The sequence below is a fragment of the Gambusia affinis genome, linkage group LG12, assembly GCF_019740435.1.
Source record: "Gambusia affinis linkage group LG12, SWU_Gaff_1.0, whole genome shotgun sequence".
Taxonomy (NCBI): domain Eukaryota; kingdom Metazoa; phylum Chordata; class Actinopteri; order Cyprinodontiformes; family Poeciliidae; genus Gambusia; species Gambusia affinis.
In genome coordinates, this window is record NC_057879.1 from 28,006,561 (window position 1) to 28,019,650 (window position 13,090).

Below are 13,090 nucleotides of genomic sequence, written 5' to 3' on the forward strand. Positions count from 1 at the left end.
AGAGGAGACATCAATACCTCTCCATCCATTTCCTATGGAACTTGTCTAATGAGGCAACAGCTGTCTGCAACAGTTGGGTTGTATTAATATCATGACCGTCCTCTAACTATTAGTTGTGGAAGAATGTATTGACAGAATTTCAAATTAACAAACTGTTCAAATACTAATAAATAGCTGAGTACTTCAAATATTGAACCACTTTTTATATTGACAAATTGGCATTAATCAGATTAAAGGTAATTAATTTTGATTGATGACAATAACTAACATTCTTATTATTAGCCTTCTAGGCAGAAACACAAATGGTTCTGAAGGGACGGGTTTGGCCTGCCAGCCTCGAGTTTAGCATACGCCACAGAGAATTTCAAATAACTGTTCTACTAGGAAACTTTTGTTTACTTAAAAATGACTAAATGCTTGTGAAAGTTTTCTCTACAGTATGTGGTTCAATGAGTCTAGCAAAAAACTAAAACTTTTCAAGCTCTTGGAATAGTTTCACTTCTGTTCCATGATGGTGGTGAAGGAATTTACTTTATAACTTCCTCAACTTTATCACAACTTTTTCCCCTTTATCTCTTCCTGTTGTATTGTTTCAATCAACATTCATAATAGAACAGGTCATGTGTCTTAAGGAGCATTAGCTTTAAATCTATATTCACCATAATTAATAATCCTACCACCTGACTTTCCTTTGAAGGAACAACTTCCACACATACTATGCAGCTAATATATAGACCTGATTTAAATAATCTCATACAACTCAGAAAAATATTTTAACATCATTCAACTGAAATAAATACTAAGAGAGACTTTGTTATACAAAGACAAACACACACCTATTTTTACTGAGAATGAAACAAAACCCACCATACCTACTTTGACAAGTGAAACATTGGTACGTCGCCTGTAGAGAGAGAATTGAAAAGCAGACGGCTTGATAACTCATTAAAAACTGCAGCATGTCCTGAGGTAATTTTAGTGTGTATAAGCTCAAAAAAAGTTGTCAAAAGTGATAACGACTTAGTAATAGAAAACATCCAAATGTAGTGATTTAGTAAAAAGTCCAAACTGGATTCAGTTTTGTGTGTTTGTTTGTTTTCAGCTGCATAATTCAGTCAATAACAGGATTGATTTAAGCTTTAAAAGATATATTGATGTCCTCTAAAGTTTTTAGTTGTTCATATGATTTTGGTTAAGGATAAATTCAGTTCAAAATAAATAAATCGACCAGAACCATTCTGCTCTACCTTCAGACAATTAAAATCTTGTTTCTGACTTAATTAAAAACTCTTGTATGAGTCAGCAACAGTATCAGGAAGAAAATGTCTTTACTTAACAGTATGCATCTTGAACATCAGGAAATAAGAATACAATAAAATGTTTTTCAGCAAGGAAACCAGGTTGAATATCTTTGCTTAGAGAAAAGCCTCTGGTTGAGGTGGAGGTTTCTTCCTGATAAAGGGGAATTTTTCTTTTCCTCTGGAGATGTGCTTGGTATGAGGAACTGCTGCGGTGTACAACAAAAAGCAAGCGGTTGTCTACTGGTTACATAGATACAAGACAGTTTAAACTATTTTGAATAATTGAGATTACTGCTCTGTGTAAAAGCTAGGATTCATTGTAATATTTTATATGTATAGTGGAAATGGATTTTTTGTGACCTGCCTAAGACGACGATTTTTGTGAATTGGCTCTATAAGAATAAAATGAATTGAATTTGTTGACATCGCTCACTCTCCATTAATTTCGGTTTGCCCTCTTTCAGCCAAGCAACTGGTGTAATCCATGTACGTAAAACTTTGAGCTCATACATGTAGACGTGCACACAGAGGCTAGCTATGGACACACTGGCATCAACTCGTCACTGTTGACAGTACTGTCACTATCGTATGTTGGGTTCACCTCACGTGGCGGAAAATCTTTGCCTTTCACGGTGGTTTGTTGCTTCTTGTGTGTCGAGACTCTTAAGTTTTCTTGAGATCCAGAAAACATGTACAATGGAGAAGCAAACTTCCTTCAGCTAGATCTGCTCCACTGCAGCATGACCAAGACAAAACCCTTTTTACGTAAAATAATTCCTTATACAAGATGCGCAAAACTTGTTCTCATTTTGGGCCATACAATGTACTGATAAAACTACACATTAGACTGTTCAAATGCTAATAAAAACCTGTAACATTCAATGAGTAATTTGAACCTCTTCATATCTTTTACCCATGGAGCCCGAAGAGGAAACATGGGTCCCCCCTCCCATGGGCCCACCACCTGTGAGAGGGGCCAACGGGGTCGGGTGCAATGTGTTATGGGTGGCAGCCGAGGGAGGGGACCCTGGCGGTCCGATCCTCGGTTGCAGAAGCTCTTGGGACGTGGAATGTCACCTCTCTTGTGGGGAAGGAGCCGGAGCTAGTGTGTGAGGCTGAGAAGTTCCGGCTAGAAATAGTCGGTCTCACCTCGACGCATGGCTCTGGTTCTGGAACCAGTCTCCTTGAGAGGGTCTGGACATACTTCCACTCTGGAGTTGCCCAAGGTGAGAGGCGTCGGGCAGGAGTGGGCATACTTGTTGCTCCCCATCTCAGCGCCTGTACGTTTGGGTTTACCCCGGTGAATGAGAGGGTAGCCTCCCTCCGCCTACGGGTGGGGGGACGGGTCCTGACTGTCGTTTGTGCTTACGGGCCAAACGACAGTTCAGGTTACCCACCCTTTTAGGAGTCCCTAGAGGGGGTACTGGAGAGTGCTCCACCTGGGGACTCCCTTGTTCTGCTGGGGGACTTTAACGCTCACGTGGGCAATGACAGTGAGGCCTGGAGGTGCGTGGTTGGGAGGAACGGCCCCCCCAATCTGAACTCGAGTGGTGTTCTGTTGTTGGACTTCTGTGCTCGTCATGGATTGTCCATAACGAACACCATGTTCAAGCATAAGGGTGTCCATATGTGCACTTGGCACCAGGACACCCTAGGCCGCAGTTCGATGATCGACTTTGTCATCGTTTCATCGGACTTGCGGCCGTATGTCTTGGACACTCGGGTGAAGAGAGGTGCGGAGCTGTCCACTGACCACTACCTGGTGGTGAGTTGGCTCCGCTGGTGGGGGAGGATGCCGGTCAGACCTGGCAGGCCCAAACGTGTTGTGAGGGTCTGCTGGGAACGTCTGGCGGAATCCCCTGTGAGACGGAGCTTTAACTCCCACCTCCGGCAGAACTTCGAACACGTCCCGGGGGAGGTGGGGGACATGGAGTCTGAGTGGACCGTGTTCCGTGCCTCCATTGTCGAGGCGGCTCATCTGAGCTGTGGCCGCAAGGTTGTCGGTGCCTGTCGCGGCGGCAACCCTCGAACCCGTTGGTGGACACCTTCGGTGAGGGAAGCCGTCAGGCTGAAGAAGGAGTCCTATCGGGCCTTTTTGGCCTGTGGGACTCCAGAAGTAGCTGGTGGTTGCTGAGGCAAAAATTCAGGTGTGGGAGGAGTTTGGAGAGGCCATGGAGAAAGACTTCCGTACGGCTTCGAGGCGATTCTGGTCCACCATCCGGCGTCTCAGGAGGGGGAAGCAGTGCAGCACCAACACTGTTTACAGTGGGGATGGTGTGCTGCTGACCTCAACTCGGGATGTTGTGGGCCGGTGGGCAGAATACTTCGAAGACCTCCTCAATCCCACCGACATGCCTTCTATTTTGGAAGCTGAGCCTGGGGACTCTGGGTTGGGCTCTCCAATTTCTGGGGTCGAGGTCGCCGAGGTGGTTAAAAAGCTCCTCGGTGGCAGGGCCCCGGGGGTGGATGAGATCCGCCCGGAGTTCCTCAAGGCTCTGGATGTTGTAGGGTTGTGCTGGCTAACGCGACTCTGCAATATCGCATGGACATTGGGGGAAGTTCCCCTGGATTGGCAGACCGGGGTGGTGGTCCCCCTGTTCAAAAAGGGGGACCGGAGGGTGTGCTCCAATTATAGGGGGGTCACACTCTTAAGCCTCCCCTGGCAAGGTCTATTCGGGGTTCTGGAGAGGAGGGTCCGTTGGATTGTCGAACCTCGGATTCAGGAAGAGCAGTGTGGTTTTCGTATTGGTCGTTGAACACTGGACCAGCTCTACACCCTCAGCAGGGTCCTGGAGGGTTCTGGGAGTTCACCCAACCAGTCTACATGTGGACTTGGAGAAGGCGTTCGACCGTGTCCCTCGGGGAGCCCTGTGGGGGGTTCTCCGGGAGTATGGGGTTACGGGCTCCTTAATACGGGCTGTCAGGTCCCTGTACGACCGGTGTCAGAGTCTGGTCCGCATTGCCGGCAGTAAGTCGGGCTCGTTTCCGGTGAGAGTTGGACTCCGCCAGGGCTGCCCTTTGTCACCGATTCTGTTCATTACTTTTATGGACAGAATTTCTAGGTGCAGCTAGGGTGTTAAGGGGCTCCGTTTTGGTGGCCTTAGGATTGCATCTCTGCTTTTTGCGGATGATGTGGTCCTTTTGGCTTCATCGGGACGTGATCTGCAGCTCTCGCTGGAGCGGTTCGCAGCCGAGTGTGAAGTGGCGGGGATCGCGATCAGTGCCTCCAAATCTGAGGCCATGGTCTTGAGCCGGAAAAGGGTAGAGTGCCTTCTCCGGGTCAGGGGGGGTGTCCTGTCCCAAGTGGAGGAGTTTATGTATCTCGGGATCTTGTTCACGAATGGGGGAAGAAGGGAGCGGGAGATCGACAGGGGGATTGGTGCAGCGTCTGCCGTCAAGCGGGCGCTGTATCAGTCCGTCGTGGTGAAGAGAGAGCTGAGCCAAAAACCGAAGCTCTCGATTTACCGGTCGATCTACGTTCCCACCCTCATCTATGGTCATGAGCTTTGGGTCATGACCGAAAGAACGATATCGCGGATACAAGCGGCCGAAATGGGTTTTCTCCGTAGGGTGGCTGGGCTCTCCCTTAGAGACAGGGTGAGAAGCTCAGTCATCCGGGAGGGACTCAGAGTAGAGCCGCTGCTCCTTCACGTCGAGAGGGGCCAGTTGAGGTGGCTCGGGCATCTGGTCAGGATGCCTCCTGGTGAGGTGTTCCGGGCACGTCCCACCAGGAGGAGGCCCCGGGGAAGACCCAGGACACGCTGGAGGGACTATGTCTCTCGGCTGGCCTGGGAACGCCTTGGGATTCCTCCGGAGGAGCTGGTGGAAGTGGCTGGGGAGAGGGAAGTCTGGGCCTCCCTTCTGAAGCTGTTACCCCCGCGACCCGACACCGGATAAGCGGAAGAAGATGGATGGATGTATGGATAGTTTAAGTCCAAGATTAATTCATTGGTCCTGATAGAAGATCTTAGAATCACAAAGGAACATTATTTAGACTCCGTAGAGCAGGAGGTCTTTAACTCCAGTCCTACATCAACAACGTACTACGTGAAGGATTTGATTACCTATATATGTTTTATTGTTTATTTTAATTTTTAGTATACTTGTAAAAAAAAATCCAGAAAGTCCTAATGGAGTATTTGTGTGTAGAATTTAATTTAATAAATGTGTCAATGAATATCCCAAGACCCGTAGAACATAATCCACAAGAAAAGGAACAAACCAAAAACCAAAGGACTGTAATAGCATTTATTTTCATGCAATTGAATCCAAAGTTTAATAATTTAGAAAAGGAATTATTTAACTTGGACAGCAAAAAAGGCAATGAAACCAGTGGAGTCTGAAGTTGGTTTCAGTGTGGAAACATGAGGTAGTAAGAAGTCTGTTGACTTTAAGAAATTTTTTAGACGTTATATTTAAGATGACACTAATGTTATGTTGTACATTTTTTATCCTGCAACAATCAAATTCATTTTCCCAGTTCCAGTAAATCTTACGGGATTATTACATTAAGAAATAATTAGATTTTAGTTAAATATAAACCAAGGCCTTAATGCCAGAAATTATCAAGTATTACAAGACATTAAAATAAAGCAAGTTTATTTATTTATGTATATCATATCTGGAACAATGGAGCTCAGAGTTATTTACATCATGAAAACATAAAAACTTCAGTAACACATCATACAGTCAACAACTGTGACAACCAGTAACAGACATTACAGTTTGTCAAGTGACATCATTAAAACCTCCAAATAAGTTGGTCAATGTTCCATTTATGACGGTTCACAGTAAACTCTACTGAGTTTAAGTCTTGAACTAAAGGAACTCAGTGTTTCAGCTGTTTTTAAGTTTTCTGAGAGGTGCAGAGAAGCTGAATGATGATTCTCCATATTCAGACCTCAGAGGTCTGGAAGGTTGAAACAGCTTTAATGTATTTTGGATGAATATTAACATGGAGGAATGACATTCACGGACTGCAATGCTGGGCTTCACTCGGCACATCTTAAGGGTGAAACAGAGAGAAGCAAATAATGGATGCTTTTGTCTTTGCCTCATTCTACAAACTCGCTAAGGGATGTTGGCCTGCCGTTATCAGTTTATCCATGACTGTGTTACGTGCAATATATGGTTATGAAATGTGGAGAATTATCCTTTCACCATTAGGTTCTTGATGTGTGAAGTTGAAGAGCCAGTGGAATTGAATCCATAAATTCCATTTATTACGACTGAAAAACAGCTTGCCCATTTGTTCATGCTATCTTTATGGGCCAACAGAACAAAATGGCATCAAACAGTTTTAAATTCCCTTTGTTGGCCTGGCTGAGCTACTTTCTAAAGAGGGCGTTCCCTACTGTGTCATTTCCTTTAGCCTTAGATTTGAAGATGTTTCCCAACATGCGAGTATGTTTATTCAAGAATGCAAATAGCTAAAAGAGGAAAACACACAATTATATATTCTCAACAGTAAGCATGCAGCAGTGTGTGCAACCAGATAAAATTAAAAGTGGAACGACACAAAATCAAATATATGTGACACAAAGAAACATTGAAGCCCTGAATATAAGCTAAAAACATTATAGCAATAAGTTTCATATAAGAATCAGGTGATACAAAGAAAATACAATTTTCCCTCAAATTAATTAGAAATTCAATAAAATTTACCACCAAAAAGACGCAAGAAAAAAATTTAACTGAAAACTTTAAGGTAGGGTAAAGTTTTGGTTAAAATAGGATTTACTGTCTAAACAAAATGAATTATATCCTCCAGATGAACAGAACATTATAGGTGGCTAACGCATGTAGCTGCTACAGTTTGGGTGACTGAAAGAATTTCCTTTTAAAACCAAAGTCTTGCTAACAATTGGTTCAATTGGATTCAACATTACATGGAGAAAATCCCATTTACATTTTTATTCATGATATTATGACATTATAAAGCTAAATTTGCAAAATTTTAAAAAACACTAAAAGAAAGTTGGTGAACAATAGGTCAATAAAACTAACTAACTTACAGGTTTTGTTAAACTTCTATATTTTCTTTATCATTGCTGATTAAAACAATCGTGTCCTCTAACGTCACCTGCTTCTTTCCTTTACATTTTTACCTTGTCTCTCTTTAAGCTCCCAATCCCACGCTGCTCCCATGTCTGTTTCATTTGAAATAAAACCAAATTAATGTCTGATAAAGCTTACATATCATATTCCACTTGTGGAAGTAAATCTATTTTAGCCTCATCTTGGCACAGTTCTGAGTTTAGATTTGTTGTGAAGGCATCAGCAGATTACTGATTCACCAGGATTTCCTCTCCCTTCTCTACTTTAGCTATGATCTCTGCCTTTTCCTTCATTTTCATCAGAGACTGAACTCTGTCCTCCCAGCCTGTCTTGGCCTCCTTTTCCTCTCCTTTAATGAGCATGTCGATGTATTCTGGAGTGGTAAGGGGATTTGGGTTCAGGACTATCTCTTTCAGTCTGTTCAGACACTTTGCAGCCTCTGCAATCAGTTTCACCACATCATCCTGCATAGATCGATACTCCATCATCAGATTTTTCATCAGCTCCTCTAAGGTTACCTTCTGTCCAAAGGCTTTCTCATATTTTTCTTTCAGTTCTTTCACTGTTCTCTTCTCATAAATTTCCTGATATTCCCACATGAAGTCCTGGTTATGATGCACATTCCAGAAACATTTCCCGGGACACTTCTTACAGTATCCATCTTTGTTCATTGCGTCACATCCTTTTTTATCCTCATCTTTTGGTATGTTACAAGGGTAGTGACAGGTAACATGACACTGCATGCAGTTGGTGATAAACTTCCCAGTGTCAGGAATATCAATTTGCTTATTTGTTCTTACAGTAACATGAAACTCAAAGTTCTCATTGTTTCTGATTTCTGCTTCATGCTCTTTGAGTTTGTCATTCGTCTCCCTGATATCCTCTAGCTTGGCTAAGCCCAGTTTAACCTGCTTCTGCAGCTCCTCCACTGTACTTTCCAGGTGCTTTCTTTCTTTCAGGACCTCATTGGTCATTGTCAATCTTATGGTTTTGATGTTTGCTAAACTAGCAAAGAAACCAGCCATGTTCTTCGTCCCCATGTTCCAATACTCAAAGGTTTTCTCTTCATTGGACCAGATCTTTGCCACTAAGGATTTGTTGTTAGCAAACAGCACTGAGTTATTGAATTTGAAGTGAACTGGCAGCCCGTCTGCACCTTTAGGACATGGGACACCGGACACTTTGATGGCCTCTACAACTGGTTGCTGCTGCTCGTCTGCAAACGTCACCAGGATCCTGATGTTTTCTGCCACATCTTTGCCAAAGATTGAGAGTGCTGAATCTATCAGATATCTGTGTGTTGATGTCAGTTCAGTTAGACCAGCCTGAACTGAAACACACAGTATCAACTTCACCAACACCTTCCTGGTTAGCAAAGAGGTTACGCAGCTGCTCTGTGATCTCCTTGTCTCTGTCACGCCCGATTCCCCAAAGCCTGGAGTGTCTATGATGGTGAGGAGTTGTTCACCCTGAATCCCTCCTGGTGGTAGAGTTTGTACACTGTGATTTCTGATGTCTGTCTGTGAACCTGTGAGTCTGTCTGACATTCATCCACTAACTTAAACCAAACGAAGTCTTCCCATCTAACGCCTAGGACGTAGTTTATCATCGCATTGATGACAGTGGACTTCCCAGCACCTGCAGCTCCAAGAACCATGATGTTTCTGTTACAATTCATAGATTTCTCTCCAAAAGTGAAACTCTTACAGCCATTAATGTTGATCTGTTTCTGTTCTAGATGAAGTTTGTAAATCGGGGTGCAGCTGGTTTGCGACGTTATTAGAGTGCTTTTCCCTTTGACAACATCAGCCAATCGTTGAGCTTCAGCCTTTGAATCAGTGCAGGTCTGATTTGTTCCCGGTACAACAGACTGATAAAACTTTGTAGCTAACCTAATTAACTCTCTCAGTGGGAGAATATTGAGCCAATGCAACCACAGAGCGATATCAACCAGAACCAGCAGAGTTGTTTCCAGTGAGTTTGTCAAAATGAACACTGCAGTGACGGTTAGTGTTAATGCTCCTGATATCTTTGGATCGTCCAAAGCTGGAATTACCACATCTGAAACTTGCTTTCCTGCTTTCATTAAGTCAGTCACAGTGATGATGTTCTGCCAGAGTAACAAAACTATTACAACAAGAGCAAAGAAGAGAGGTGTGGTCAATAACAGGCACATCCTGATTGTCAGTGTTGGTTCTCCTTCGGTGTCAATCTGCCTGTAGTCAGAAGAAAACAGAAACAATGATGAAACTGGAAAAACCTGTTACTTTTATGTCTAATCAAGATTCAAAATTCACCTACACAGCCAATGAGCTAATGAATTCAAAACATCAATCCTCCATGTTTATGGGCTTCCTGGGAAAAATGTGCTAAAGCTTTCAAACAAAGTAAAAACTTTAACAAAATGTAAATTTTCCTAATGTCTGATTTTGTTGCCACATAAATGTGTTAGGATTAAATCTTTCATTAGTCTTAATGGTTCAATATTAAATCATGCTATTATGATGAAACAGAAATTTGTCTGAGAACTGCTTGGCCACATCTGACTGCAAAATACTATACAACATAAAATGTACTGTGACATTCAATCAGTTAGGATATGTGCTCTGATGAGGCTCATATGTTAGATTAAAATTTGAAAAAAGTCCCACAAAATCAGTAATTTTTAGGCTGGAACATTGCAACATCCTGGAAGAACTGAAAATCACAATGAAATCAAAGTCCTCTGAAATATATATTTGGTTTTTAGCTATTAATGTCAGTATGAAAGATATTTGGTCTCTTGAGTCTGTTGAGCTTATGATTATTCATAACAAACCTTGGTCTGTTGTTGGCAACAGTTTGCAGATCCAGATGATCTCAAAATGTTTGATTTGCAACAGTGACAGATTCCTGAAAAAACACAGAATCTATTTGCATATTGTTCTGCTGAAGGGAAACTTTCAGGTATTTCTAAATGAAATCAGGAAAACATGACTGATAAATGGATCATTAAATGCACCATGAAATGAACAATGTCTGAAACAGAAGTTTGAAATCTGAACACCAAAATGCAGTTTAAGATCAGAAGGAAGAGAAAAATAAGTCAGATAAAAATACAAAAAGTAAGATTTAGACTGGGATGTGAAACATTGCACTAAATCATCACTCTGCTAAAATCTGACTAATGTATTTAAAAATAATAAACCTTTGCATAGATCAAAATAAAATGATACAAACCTTTGTTGAATGTTCTCTGCTGTCTGTAGATCAGGTTCTGCAGAGTGTTGAGTTTTGCGAAACTGGATCAATGCACAAAAATATGGGAAAAGTAGTGACTGTGTGGGATTTGGTTTTAAAGAAACTATTAGCTACAGATCCTCTGAATCAGGACTGATGTCCTGCAGCTGCCAGATGTGTCCCTGGTCCAACACACCTGAAACATCTGGCTGAATTACTTCATTAATTTGTAACTGGGTTCTACAGATTCCTGCTTAGGGCCCAATCACCGATTCAGGTGTGCTGGCAGAGACACATCGAAAAGCAGTTCTACATCAGGTTGATGAAAACAAATTCATCATTGCTCAAAGACTTACCTCCTGGTACTCTTCAGAGACGATGAGAGCCAGTTCTGTGAGCTTTCAAGCTCACTTCTTTTTATGTACAAAGACTTGCAAACACACACCTACTTTTACTGAGAATGAAACAAAAACCATCATAAATATTCTGGCTCAAATTCAACAATACAGAAAATATTTGAACCTGTCCTTTCCTCAAGCAAGTGAAATGTTTGCATACTTCCTGGTAGCAACCAGAAAGCAGATTAACTTGTATAAAAACTCTGTAAAGTGTGGAATTGATCAGAGTTCAAGGTACATTTAGCCTTTGTCTCAATACAAGAAAATATCTTTTCCAACATGAACAACACATTAATAAAACCTTTGGAGGAATAACTACGAGGCTTATTTCTGAGATTTTATCTCATCATGATCAAAATGTGATTGAGAAGAAGGTAAAAGTTGAGAGTGGGGATGTTGGGAGTTTGTGCATAATGTCTGTTTCATGCACATTATTCAAGTAGTAACAGTATCAATTTAAACTTAAAAAATATCAATGTCCTCAAATATCTTTAGTCATTCAATATTAGTTCAAGATAAATTAATAGTTTAAGATGACCAAATCACTCAAAACGATTCTGCTCTACATTTCAATGATTGAAAATTTGCTTGACGTTTGTGAAAACCCCTTATGAGTCGGAAAGAAAAGAAACAAAATAACTTTGCTAAGAAAAAGTAAAAGTTATGAATACAGGGAAGTAAAAACCAGGATAATAGAGAACATCGCCTGCTTTTAGTGACAATCCCTAGCAGAGACCATTGCGCTCTGGAAAGAGGCTGGACTTTGTGGACACAGTTCTTGGTTTCAGCATGAAATCATTTGATGACACAGTTACCCCATATTCCATCTGCCATAAATTAGAAAACAAGGCCTTAGGTCTTCTTAAGATCCATAAAACGTGTAAACCAAAGAAACACTCTGATAGCTCACTATTTATTTAAAATGATCCCATTTCTAAAAACTGTTCAAATTCTGTTTAAAAATGGTCAGAGCTTGTGCCAGATTTTGAGGCATGTGGTTCAGTCAGTTTGGGGGAAAAAACATTTCAAGTTCCTGGAGTATTTTCAGTTCTACTGATATTTGGTGCAGCAAATTTTTCTCTACATCTTCCTCAACTATATCTGCATTTCCTTTCTGTTCTTCTGTTGCACATTTTCAATTAACATTCATGATGGTTCAGGTCACATATTTCTGGGAGCATTAGTTTTAATTATACAATCCATACATTATATAATCACGCTTATCCTGTCGAGATTTCCTGGCAAATGATTATTTCAGTACATGCAAACCAAAGAAGCAAACTGCCATGCTTCTGTGGGATTCAACTTCCTCTTTAAAGTTCAACAAGACTAACATTTCATTTAGTTCAGATCGAGGCTGGTCTGTATTCACACAGAAGTGATTCACTTCAGCTGGTTTGGAAGTGAACTAAGACCACCTCAGAAAGTGGGTCTCGGTCGTTGATTGGCGCCAGAGTTTGCATGAATGCATTAACTCCTGCACAAAAGGGAGAAATGATGACAGGAGAAAAACTCTGGTTCGTCTAAAGCTGGCCAGGTGTGTCAGGTGTAAATTAACCCTAAGAGGCCAAATTCTGAGACTTTATTGCACCGACATCTAAATGTGGTGATTGGATAGAAAGTTAAAACTACATCCAGTAATGGTGGGTATATAGGAGTTTGTGCATAATTTGTTTTCATGCACATTATTCACTCAGTAACAGCATGGATTTAAAAGATGCACTCATGTCCTCTGAAGTCTTTAGTCAATCAGTTGATTTTGTTCAGAATAAACAAAATTTAACTAAATTTACAGAGATCTGTCTGTAGTGTGAACTGGACGTTACACTGAGGAAATGAGGAAGGAGAGGTCAGTGGAGAGCAGCGGAGTTGAGCCTTTTTTCATTTAGTGTCATCAACAGAAAGAGAAAAAGGCCGGAAGAGACGATAATTAAAATGACGTTGATAGTTTTAATTTATCGTACGATTAATTGATTTATCGTTTATTGCGACAGGCCTAGCATTAAGGAAAAAATAAGTTTGTGGAATTAGTTTCATTTTGTTTTGTAGGATTTTTTTCTCCATAACTTCCTTCACCTCATCAATATTTTCATTTGTCCTTTCTGTTTGTCTTTA

General features: G+C 41.4%; 1 long non-coding RNA gene across 1 annotated transcript; it reads right to left on the bottom strand.

Moving 5' to 3' along the window:
• Positions 1–8,938: 8,938 nt before the first annotated feature.
• LOC122841793 lies at positions 8,939–10,985 on the bottom strand. The gene is made up of 4 exons (XR_006372446.1): positions 10,934–10,985; positions 10,578–10,639; positions 10,177–10,250; positions 8,939–9,574 (listed from the first exon to the last, which is right to left on the bottom strand). It is a non-coding gene; the product is annotated as an uncharacterized LOC122841793 (long non-coding RNA).
• Between the last annotated feature and the right edge of the window lie 2,105 nt (positions 10,986–13,090).